Here is a 10,788-nt window from a genome sequence, read left to right on the forward strand (position 1 = left end):
TCCGTACGGAGAGAAAATCGCGGAAAGAATGCATGTGGATTGGGCACGTAGCAAAGGCCATTCAATAAAGTGATTCAGCGCGAAATCTCGTAAGCCGAGTGTATGCGTTATGGTTTTCAGCGATTCGATACGAGCCATGCTTGAAGCGCCCTTATGAATATTTGATGTCGATACCGTTACGTCGGATTGTCTGCGTATCCCATTACAACGCTACGGACATGCTCGACCATACTTTCGCAGATGGCTGTATGCATAATAAAAGGATGCATTTGTGTTTTCCATTTTATCAGCATTATTCAAGACATAATATTATTTATTGCGTTGAACAAGGCTTTGCAGATGGTCTTAAAATATCGCAATGATATTAATTAGTTATCTCAATTTTAATGAGCATGAAAACTATGGAATTCGCACGCATAAATACATGAACTCGATGTTACTTTTTAACACGCGACATTTTCCATAAATAAACAAATATAAATTATTTCCAGTGTCGTGTTGTTTAAAAAGCCTCTGCTGAAAAAAAAAATATATATATATATATAGTATATTGTTCTACAATATCGCGTATAAAAATATGTCAGCGAACGAAGTTATTTTTTTCTACAGTGAACTTTTATGTAAAAAAAAAGAAATATTTAACTCAAAATTTCGCTACCGAAACTACTATTTGTGCCTTTGCCGACATCATGCTCCGTCGCACTTCCGAAAGAGACTGCATGCATGCATAATGCATGCATAATAAAAGAGCAGTTTGTAACTGTGATCTACTAACATTAGACATTACCCTCTACGACGCGGATAATCTTTCGCATAAAACCTTATTTGCTAGTTTTTCCGTAGGAAATGTCGAATGAGAATGCTCTAAGGAGCACCATGTTAAACAACTTGGCTATCAGTAAAGTTACTTTGCCGCACTAGGCAAATAATATTCATAAAGTCAGCGGTTAATTCTCCATACGTAATTATCAAGTAAACAATTATGTAGGGGAAATTCTCGGTGCTTTAAGCTATTCATACGTTCCCCCTATTTACAGTGTAATATCACGGTCCCTCGCGCACAAAGACGGGTGCTAACGCCACTCTCGTAGAATTCCAGAGTGCGGATATGTAGTCAAAGTAATGCAATATACCGCCACCATTTGCCACTATTCGTCTACCGGGCCTGTCCATCCATGATATAGAATCAACCATGTCCTTGTTCACAGTTAACGTTTATTTTAGGCAGGAGATCGCATATATGAGTTCGCTTCTCGAACGTTCTTGCTTAGTTCGCTTAGGATCTCTATAAATTCGGTCTTCGATGATTGAATTGCTTTTCAATATAGAACTTCTGTCGAAAGTCATCGCGACGGCGTTCAATTATTTTTAATATCGCAATCCTTTACTCCTTGATTCACCGGTGTGAAACGAAAGCTTCTTTCGCCATCCAATTTTATGAAATTGTCGAGATACATTTATCGTTTAAGTTAAAGTTTACTTCGCACAAGTTTCATACTTTGCCAGGAGTTTTCGTACATTTTCTCGTCAGTATATATTTTGCTATATATATTTCCTACTGAATGCACAACAACAATGCACAATCTTCTGAACTTCGATAAATTTGAAGACATTAAATTTAGTAGAGGTAATGCACTATAATGCAATTAAAGATAAATGAGTACCTAAGTTTTAAATTATACGTCGAACTTTTGTAAAGAGTTCGTAGCTAGAGCATATAAACTTGATGTCGATACACAGCTGGAGGGAGTTGTGTGAGAAAGAGAGAAAGAGAGAGAGAGAGAGAGAGAGAGAGAGAGAGAAAGAGAAAGAGCACCTCTGCAATTTCGGCAGTAAACTCTACATAAACATATATTGAAGATGGAATTATTTGGCTTTGAATGAAAACGATGTTTCATTAAATAATACAGTATTCTAGCTACCGTTTAGACATGATGTAAATATCACTCTGAGTGTGATTTTCTTAATAATTGTTTCGACAACAGACTAACGATTGTTACTTCTCTCCCGTTAGCTATTTTACACAGAGCGTTGTTAATTCTGCAATAACAGTGGGGAATCTCTCGTCCATAACGAGCGAATTATTCCATCAAAATTCAATTTCCACGTGTATATATATGCGTGTGTGTGTGCTGTATTGTGTTTGCGAACGTCTATGCATCCGCGCACGTTATGCTGAAGACGAACTCGAATAAATGGCATGAATTTTGAAGAAATGCATGGTACAAAATCGCGAACAAAGCTATATCGCACCTCTCTCATTTTTTTAAAATATACAGGACGATCATTAATAACGTACGGATGCACTTCAATATCGAATTCCATCCAAGTTCCTGGAACCCTTCGAGGTATGGCAGGATCGTAGACTCAATCATTCTCGAGGTATCTCAGAGCTTTTTCCGTGAAGAAATCTGACGATGAACATTTCCCGGGGACATGTTATTTATTCTAAAATGTGTATCATCGGTAGAGATTCTGTACTGAAACTTACATACAAATAACGCAATAAACACTGACATAAATCCAGAAATTCGTAGAATATATTCGTAATTGCTAAATTTATACTCGTATAAATAATTGAATTGAATCGACTGCTATTATTGTTTTAATTCATTCATAAATCACTTTAATTTGATCATAAAAATAGAAAACTATTTATTCATTACAAGAATATCTTATAATAATTTAATAATACCGAATTTAATTTTACGACTAATTCAATTCAATTTCAAATTACTTCTCTAATGTATATTAATATCATTTCCGTGTGTTCGCCCTTATTTATTTTCCCGTAACTTTCTCATGACGTCTCGCAGTGGAATCTCAAAGTGGACCGTAGGGCTGAAGGACACGTTCCGGTTTTACGTGATACTTTAGCAGAAACATGTACGGTGTGTTCGAATGACTGAGTCAGACAAAATCCATTCGAATAATTAATTACTTTACTTTCGCGCGTGGGGTGGCAAAACACACCGCAAGCGAGACTTACCTTTACAGCAAAGCTCCTAATTACAGCACAAAGAACGAAGTACGATACTGAGCTCTCTTATTCTCTATTCAGTATGAATCCAAACAAAATTACGTATCCTGCACCCTCTTCTTTCACTCCACGTAGTAACACGATCACGTATAACGTTGGACTTAATTAGAACCTTGCGCAGAATTAGATACGTCAATTCATTGAAATTCTCGGATCGAAAGTCTATCGAATTTCCCAAGACATGAGGCACTTCGATTGTAGAATTCTTAAATCGACTTTTGGGAATGAATCTGGAACATCGTGCACGATTAAAGTTTCGTAAACGTAAAATGTAAATTGATAGTGTTCCATTTGGTTAATAATATATATAGTTAAATTTAATTGGAATAATTTATATGTTGTGGATATTAAATTTCTTTAATTTTAAAACTTTATATATGTTTATGTATCTTTATTGTAATATTATTAAATTGTATGTTGCAATATTATTTAATTTTATAATATTAAAATTTCATGGAGCATCAGATCTATTCAACTGACGATATTGGAATTCTTGAACTTTGCAAGAGAGTAATTTACCACAACTGTAACACAATATACAAATTTGACTTTATTGACTTTAAATTTAGATAGCATTATTTGATCGATAGAGTGGAGTTAAACTTTACTTGGAATTTTAACAGCAGCAGAATTTAGAAGTGTTATTGAAATTTCGGTTCTTGAGATATTAATAACACATAACATTGCAAGTTTTTTATTCATTATTTTACCCAATAATTTTATTAAATTATAGATTTAAAACGTTTTATTCCTATTAGCATGGATAATTGAAATCTCAAGTTCTCAGTATTATATAATCAATTTTAAAATTAATTTGATTCTTGATCGACAGTATTTTCAGTAATCGATATAAATCTTATCGAGCAGCAATCTTAAATATCTCTATTCTCTATTAAATGAGATACCTTTATTAAGTAATTCTCCGTCGATCGTGTCGGGGCAAATTTCTTTCGACATCTTTCGATGTCTCTGCCGAGGCTTATTACATTAACATAAGAATGGACATGCACTTACGGCAAAGGAGTGTCGCTGGAGTCGAGTCCGGGTTACCGGCGTCTACTTGACCGAGATACATTTGCATATTCTAAAGGGAGAAAGTTTTTAAACGGAGATGGCTGGAGAGGGGCGAATGTCGGTAGTGCGAGTTTCTTGTCCCTGATACGCCTCGTAAGGATCTGTATCGATTGGCGGCATCTTCTGTTTAGGAGGTACAGCAATACGCTCGGCGCACGTGCGTGCGAAATTAACGTGGTCTGTGTAAATACAATTACCTGTATTAATCGATAATCGATACCGTATTCCATTATCTCGTATCCCGTTATCAATGATGGTTGATTCAATTACAAGACAAAATATTTCCAATGTAATGATTACGTATGTAATAAAAATATTTACGTGTGTTAATACGTAGCAATATTTAGTTTAAAATTCAGATGGAACGCGTTTCTATAATTAGTCGATAATTATATCCTACGTGAAAATGTAGGGTAGTCACAACTACCCTGATACTAATTTCTCGTTCGTGTTACGGATTCTCGTCCAATAAAATAATTGTTCCTTTCCGCATGAAGGACATCATCGTTTCTCTACCTTACAATTAGTACAGTCGCTACAGTCGCTTATTGCATCAACAATACTGAGCGAACAGTCTTGGCAAACAGTTGGAGCGAAAGCAAATACCACTTTCGAGAAATGTACCAAATCATTTCATTAAGCGAAAATTTTATTATGATTTGTGCGTAAAGTTTCTCCTGCAAATAATATTTACGTTTAATGATAAAAATAATAGTAACTGTTGCATACAGTTTTTTTTACTAATTAATTCTTAGATTCAATTTTAAAATATTTTTTGGCGTTTTCTACTTTTATGCAAACGTAGAAATGTTTATAACAATAATTAATTTACACTATCCTACTTCTATTGTACTGATTTCTCAACAAAATATTCAGATACTTTAATCTCTGTTAAAAAATTTTTATAAAAAATAATTTCTATTTTTGATGTAATTGTGTATTATGTATATTTATTAAGTAATAAAATTTTAGCCAATTAATTTTAAATACTAATTAAACAAAGTATTACAAAGGTTCAGAAGATTAAAAATTTTAACAAAGTCGCAAGAATAGGCATAGAGCAAATGAGTCTTGTACAGGTATTATAATTACTATAATAAAAAAAACAGGTTGGTGCTAATTAACTTAATATATTTAATATGGTTACATATAAGATCCTCAACGTTTCGGTATAACATTGAACCATTCTCAGCGGGTACGATTACAATAAATAAATAAAATTATTTGGTCGCATAATAATTAAAAGTGCAGAGACGATTGCTTCAATAACATTCTTATTGATCAAAATCAATAAGTCCAGCGTGTAGAAATTTAGTTCAAATATCTAAAGTTAAAGTCAAAATGTTACAGAGCATTTTATTAAAATTAGGCTGGAATTAATTAAAGGGAACATGAACATGATTAACACTAAAATGAAGATAGTTCAACGTAGAACCGAAACGTTTGGGGATCTTATATGTAGTTATATTAAACATATAAATTAATTAGCACCGATATTTGTGCAAGACTCATTTGCCCTATTCTTGCGACTTTAAATAATATTAAATACTTAAATATTTAAAAAAAGTTCTATTAGTATCTGTAAAAGTCACACGTTATCCATTGTGATTATTAATCATTATTTATTAAAAAAGAATTTTTAACGGAATTAAATTATAATATATAATAATGTTAAAAATGAATATCATAAACAGTTCCACTATTCGTCGACCTCGCCCAAGTTAAACTGTAGACCGGATGTCACCCTCGCGCGGCATTGTTTTCCTACTCCTTCCCACCCCTCGCTCCTCACCCTCTTCGTATTGCATTAACATTCGAGACCTGACCTATACTTTCATTAAGGACAATGGAGTGGCGAACCCTAATGCAATACATGGGTGACACCCAGAGGAGAGCGGGGAGATCCTTTATTTTTCGTATAGCTCGTGAAACCTCTATGTACTTGCTACGTGCGAAAATCCTGGCGACCCTTAAAGTACCGTGGACCGCCACCGCCGCCGCCGTCAGCGCGTATCTGTCGCGGTATCCATGGCGACTGAGCACATGCGCGATGGGGTAACTCAGGCCATCCGCCGTGGAACACACCACGGGGGTGGTTTTTCGTGTTGGCACACCCGGGCGGTTGGTTGGGCGGTGTCTGTGGCCTTCACTTTCCTCCCGAAAATCGAAGGCTACGGGGGTGGTAGCCGTCCCTTTTTCCTCTATCTCTCCTCTTCATCACCTTCTTCGTTTTCTACCTTCCTTGTACTCCCTCTCTTACTCTTTTCCTCTTTCTTTTTCTCTCGTTCTCTCCATGTACACCTATATCTTATCGTGTTTTTATTTTCTTCGCTTTCCCTTCTTATCGCCACGTTTTCGCGCCGCGCCTGCCGGGTCTACGTCTCTAAATTTCTTCCTCGGTGTGCGCGTCCGTCGGGCATACACGTGTCAGCGGGGACATGGGAGGGTGTCGTAAAGCCGCATCCGTCACAACGGTGCACGTGTCAAAACCGCAAAAAAACAAGTGAAAGTGTCGCAGTCTCGGCAAACCGCTGCGTCGCTTATTTTGTGCACACTCCAATTGCTCGCACATCTGGCGGCATTCTCCGGGGCTTCTTTTCGTCGTCTACATCTTTTGAAGATCCTCGAGGGCTTCAAGGGTCTTCAAGCGATCTCGACCGTCGAGCCCCCGCTTTTCTCAACCCGCAAAGTGCCCGGGAAGAGCTCTGGCGGATCGAAAGATCGCGTGCACCGCATGGATCAACTAAGCGTTTCCACTGCGCCAGTGAAACTTCTAGTCACGTGAGCAGCGAGGGTGGCGTGGAGGTGAGAAGGAGCGAGCCGAGTGTGCCGTAGTCAGCGATACGACGACGAAGAGCGAGATACGTTCCGCGTGGGAAGCCGCCGATGGATCCTCCGATTCTCGCCGAGTAACGCGAGGGCAGCTATACCTACCACGTCGATCGATCATCTCAACAGCTGTCCCGAAGATCGCCGCCAGTCTCAGTCGTCCCGCGGCCAACTGCCGACACGCTCTACACCGGAGTCATAGCGAGTCGTGGCACTTCGCAGTTGACGAATTCTCTCTCGTCTCGATACAGATGATTCACGCGAACTCGGCGAATTCGAGGCTCCGTTATAATGAACCCGAAGAAATACGTTGCGCTGATGAGAGCGGCGGCGAAACAGCCGACGGGTGACAATAACTCAAGGCGCGTCGTTTGCAACGTGATCGAACGGCCGACAGCACGGTGACTGAAATAAACACATATCCTCCGACGAAGTGCGAAGCGGATCGGCCGTGAGTATATCACAGCGTACAGCTTCCACCTCGCGCGACGGAGATCGTGCGACGCGTGGATGCGTCCAATTTTGATCGAGAATGACCTGATTCCATCTTCGGAGCTAAGATCGATCCTGGAGAGTATCCCTCTCCCCCCCGGTCGCCCCTGCGTGTCCGTCTCCGTTTTCCTCACTCGCAGATTCCGGAGAGGAATGTCGTCGTACGGCGCGTCCGCAGAAACGGATCTTCGTGGTCGGCGCGGATAATCATGTCGCGACCCGACACCACTGCCACATCGATCACTGTCAAGTAGATCGCGCGATCGCACCTTTGTGCGACTTCACAAAGGTATCATACATGTTGATCCAGAGAGGGATCATCGATGACGTTGATGACGCGAGAGCGGATGAGTATGGCTAATTGCAAATCAAAGTCTCGAACGTCGCTATTTTATTCACAACGTTGAAAGTAATAACGATTTAAAAATTTTCATCACTTATGTCTGTTAATATCGTCAATGATATGCCAGAATGTTATTGAAGGCATATAATTGAAGAGTGAAAATACCTAAAGAGCTTCAAGTGTCGCAACATATGTCTCCACTTCCTTTGTATTTCTCCCTTTAACTTAAAATCTGAACGCTATATAAATTCCTCCGCATATGCTACAGTTTTGATATTTTTAAATGAGAAAAAATATGCGTTTTACAAATACAAGATTTTGATTCATTTAATGCTAGCAATCAATATGTATTTATGATACCTAATCGTTAGAAATAATTATCTTAAATATGCGCGGTGATTTTAACACATTCTAAATTTTATGTTTTTGTAAATTCACTTTCAGTCGATAACGCGAATGCGTGAAGGATTTATCATATTCTTTTTCTCCACAAAAATCTTTATATTTGCTACGTTATTACAATTCTCGTCGCTTTTCAGTGATCTGATCCACTTACGAAAATATTCCATTTGAATGACGCACTTATCATCCGTACTCTCTTGAAGCTCCATCACGAGAGCGATATACCAATATGAATGGACAATTTTCGATGCCCGCGTGCACACCCCGCGGGAACTAAGCCCACTACCAATTCCACTCGCGCTCGTAACATAACAGCTCCCACGCGCATATCGTGCGTTACGCTCGAGTTAATTCTGTCGATTGGTTCCACCAAAGTTATCGCAACGCCCGTTTAAATACTCCCCCGAAATGCACGGGTGCACGCGGGTTCTTCAACATCTCTCTCTCTCTCTTTCTTGCCCAATGAGTGTTCCGATCGGTCCATTAACCATCGAGATCATCCGCAGACTCTGAGAATGCGTAGGGCGATGTATGAACGCCTGCTTACGTAATGCCGACGAAATTCTGCACCCCTACGTTCGCCTACGATCTAACTCTTCCGCAAACTCGAATGCAGCCTTCCGGCGTGCATCGCTTAACGAGACGATAATTAATTGGAGGCAGCATCAATTAAACCCTCTGCCTATATAGGGTCGGATAAATAGGGTCTAGGTATACTCTTCGTAGGATGAAACATTGCTTTATCCCTGTCATCTTATTTTACTTTCGATTCTCGTCTTTCGGTCCTACTTCCTCGAGCAAACGATATTACGTTTTGTTTACCGGGTTGTGTGACGTCAACGTCATGTTATTTTCGCGAGTCCCGCGCTGTTCATAACGATCGCTTGCGGCCGGTGATACATTGAGACGATTTATCGCGCTTCAGAGTAGCAAGTGTTCATTCGCAGTACAAAACGGTTATAGCAGAATGCTCTTGCACGTTTCTTTGGTTATCGCGTCCATTATTGCTGCACGAGATATCGATTCGCTGCCCTGCATTTATACGAACATCCAATATATCTGAATAAAATGCAGCACGAGCTTATTCCTGTTTTGTTATTAATCCCTGCTAAGCCAGAATTGCTTTTCAACGAAGGATGATCATATTACATCTAACGGAATTGGCCTGACAACATAAAAATACGAAACTTGTTGCTAAAAGAAACATTTTAATGAAATAGAAGTAAATATATTTAGATGCAAGTAAATAAATATTTAAAGCTATGTTTTATTTATGTCGTTCTACTTTAAAATTATAAGACTATTTTTGTAAAATAAATAATAGAAAATTATTGTGAAATATACAATTTTATAACCTCTGTAAAGTAAATCTATAAAATATTTAAAACAATATAAAAATAAAGACATAAATTTTTAAATAAAATAATTTCCAAGTATATAAATTAATTTAACACAAATTTTATATATATATATATATATATATATATTCTTTTCAAGGAAAAGTATTTGCAGCGTTATAACAAGCAAATTATTAAGCAATCCTCATATAGTATGATAAAGCTAAGCAGCTTTTCCGTATAAAGTTTATTTATTGAATATGACTTAGTCCGAGTTTCGATTATACGAGCTGCTTTTACTGCGTTAACAACCTTATTGCTCCGCAATCGCGCAGAGTCTGGATTAAACCAGCTGGAACACTGAAGGGTGGCGCATGGCCTTAATAGCCGCCTTTATTTTTTGTTTCTTCCCTGCCTCGTTTTCCCTCTTTGCCTTTCACGAATTGGTAACCCTACGCCTTGTTTCACGCTGTAGGCAGTCTTCGGGTCTCTAGAGAGTAATATAGTTTTCTTCCATTTTACGCAGATTTTGGTTTGCCTTACGTATTTAACGAAATAACTTCAAGGAGATCTTTTTCCTTAAAAATATTTTATTAGCTTTTTATCCTAGTGTGTTTTATTCTAGTATGTATGTATATTGTACATGTATGTGTGTACATGTGTGTGCATAGTTTCAAAGGTCTTACTTTTTCGCGGCCCTGACTGTGCTTTTGATTATTCTTTTCATCTCTTGTTTTAATAATATGTAGATCTTCCGCTATCTTTTTACATCATACATATTTTATTTTTTTATATTATTTTTTTCCTTTTATTATTGTTTTAGACTTGGTCATTTTTTAATAAATAGACGACTTAAAATGATTAAAAAAATGCAATCATAAATTTAGAATAATACAAATTATAGAGGCGGGAATCAAGAATTGATTTGCAGTTCAAGTATTTTAATTAACATGATATGCGAAACGAAATACGTTTAATCAAAATTATTAATTATAACAATATATCGTGTTTGCCACTTGCGTTTACAATTCATCAATATTTAATTGACCTTTGCTCACATAAAAACGTACTTCACAAAAATGCTGAAAAAATTTCGTAAAAATGTGATATAAATGTGTATTTTTGTAGACTATACTATACTTTTATTTTAGCTTTTTCACAGTTTTTAAATCTTCCCCTCAAACATTGTAACTCTTAGTTCGGTTTATTCTATCTTCGGGCGTATATACACGGTCGTAATACATATGTGTGTGTGTGTGTGTGTGTGTGTG

The 10,788-nt window shown here is 37.6% G+C and overlaps 1 protein-coding gene across 1 annotated transcript in view; it reads left to right on the top strand.

Moving 5' to 3' along the window:
• The first annotated feature begins 6,233 nt into the window (after positions 1-6,233).
• The window catches only part of LOC105455872 (glutamate receptor ionotropic, NMDA 2B-like), a 61,504-nt gene continuing 56,949 nt past the window's right edge, over positions 6,234-10,788 (top strand). The window contains 1 exon segment of the mRNA XM_011699551.1: positions 6,234-7,724. The gene's annotated coding sequence lies outside the window, so the exon portion shown is untranslated.

Source organism: Wasmannia auropunctata, unplaced genomic scaffold (assembly GCF_000956235.1).
Source record: "Wasmannia auropunctata unplaced genomic scaffold, wasmannia.A_1.0 LD336106.1, whole genome shotgun sequence".
NCBI classification, from domain to species: domain Eukaryota; kingdom Metazoa; phylum Arthropoda; class Insecta; order Hymenoptera; family Formicidae; genus Wasmannia; species Wasmannia auropunctata.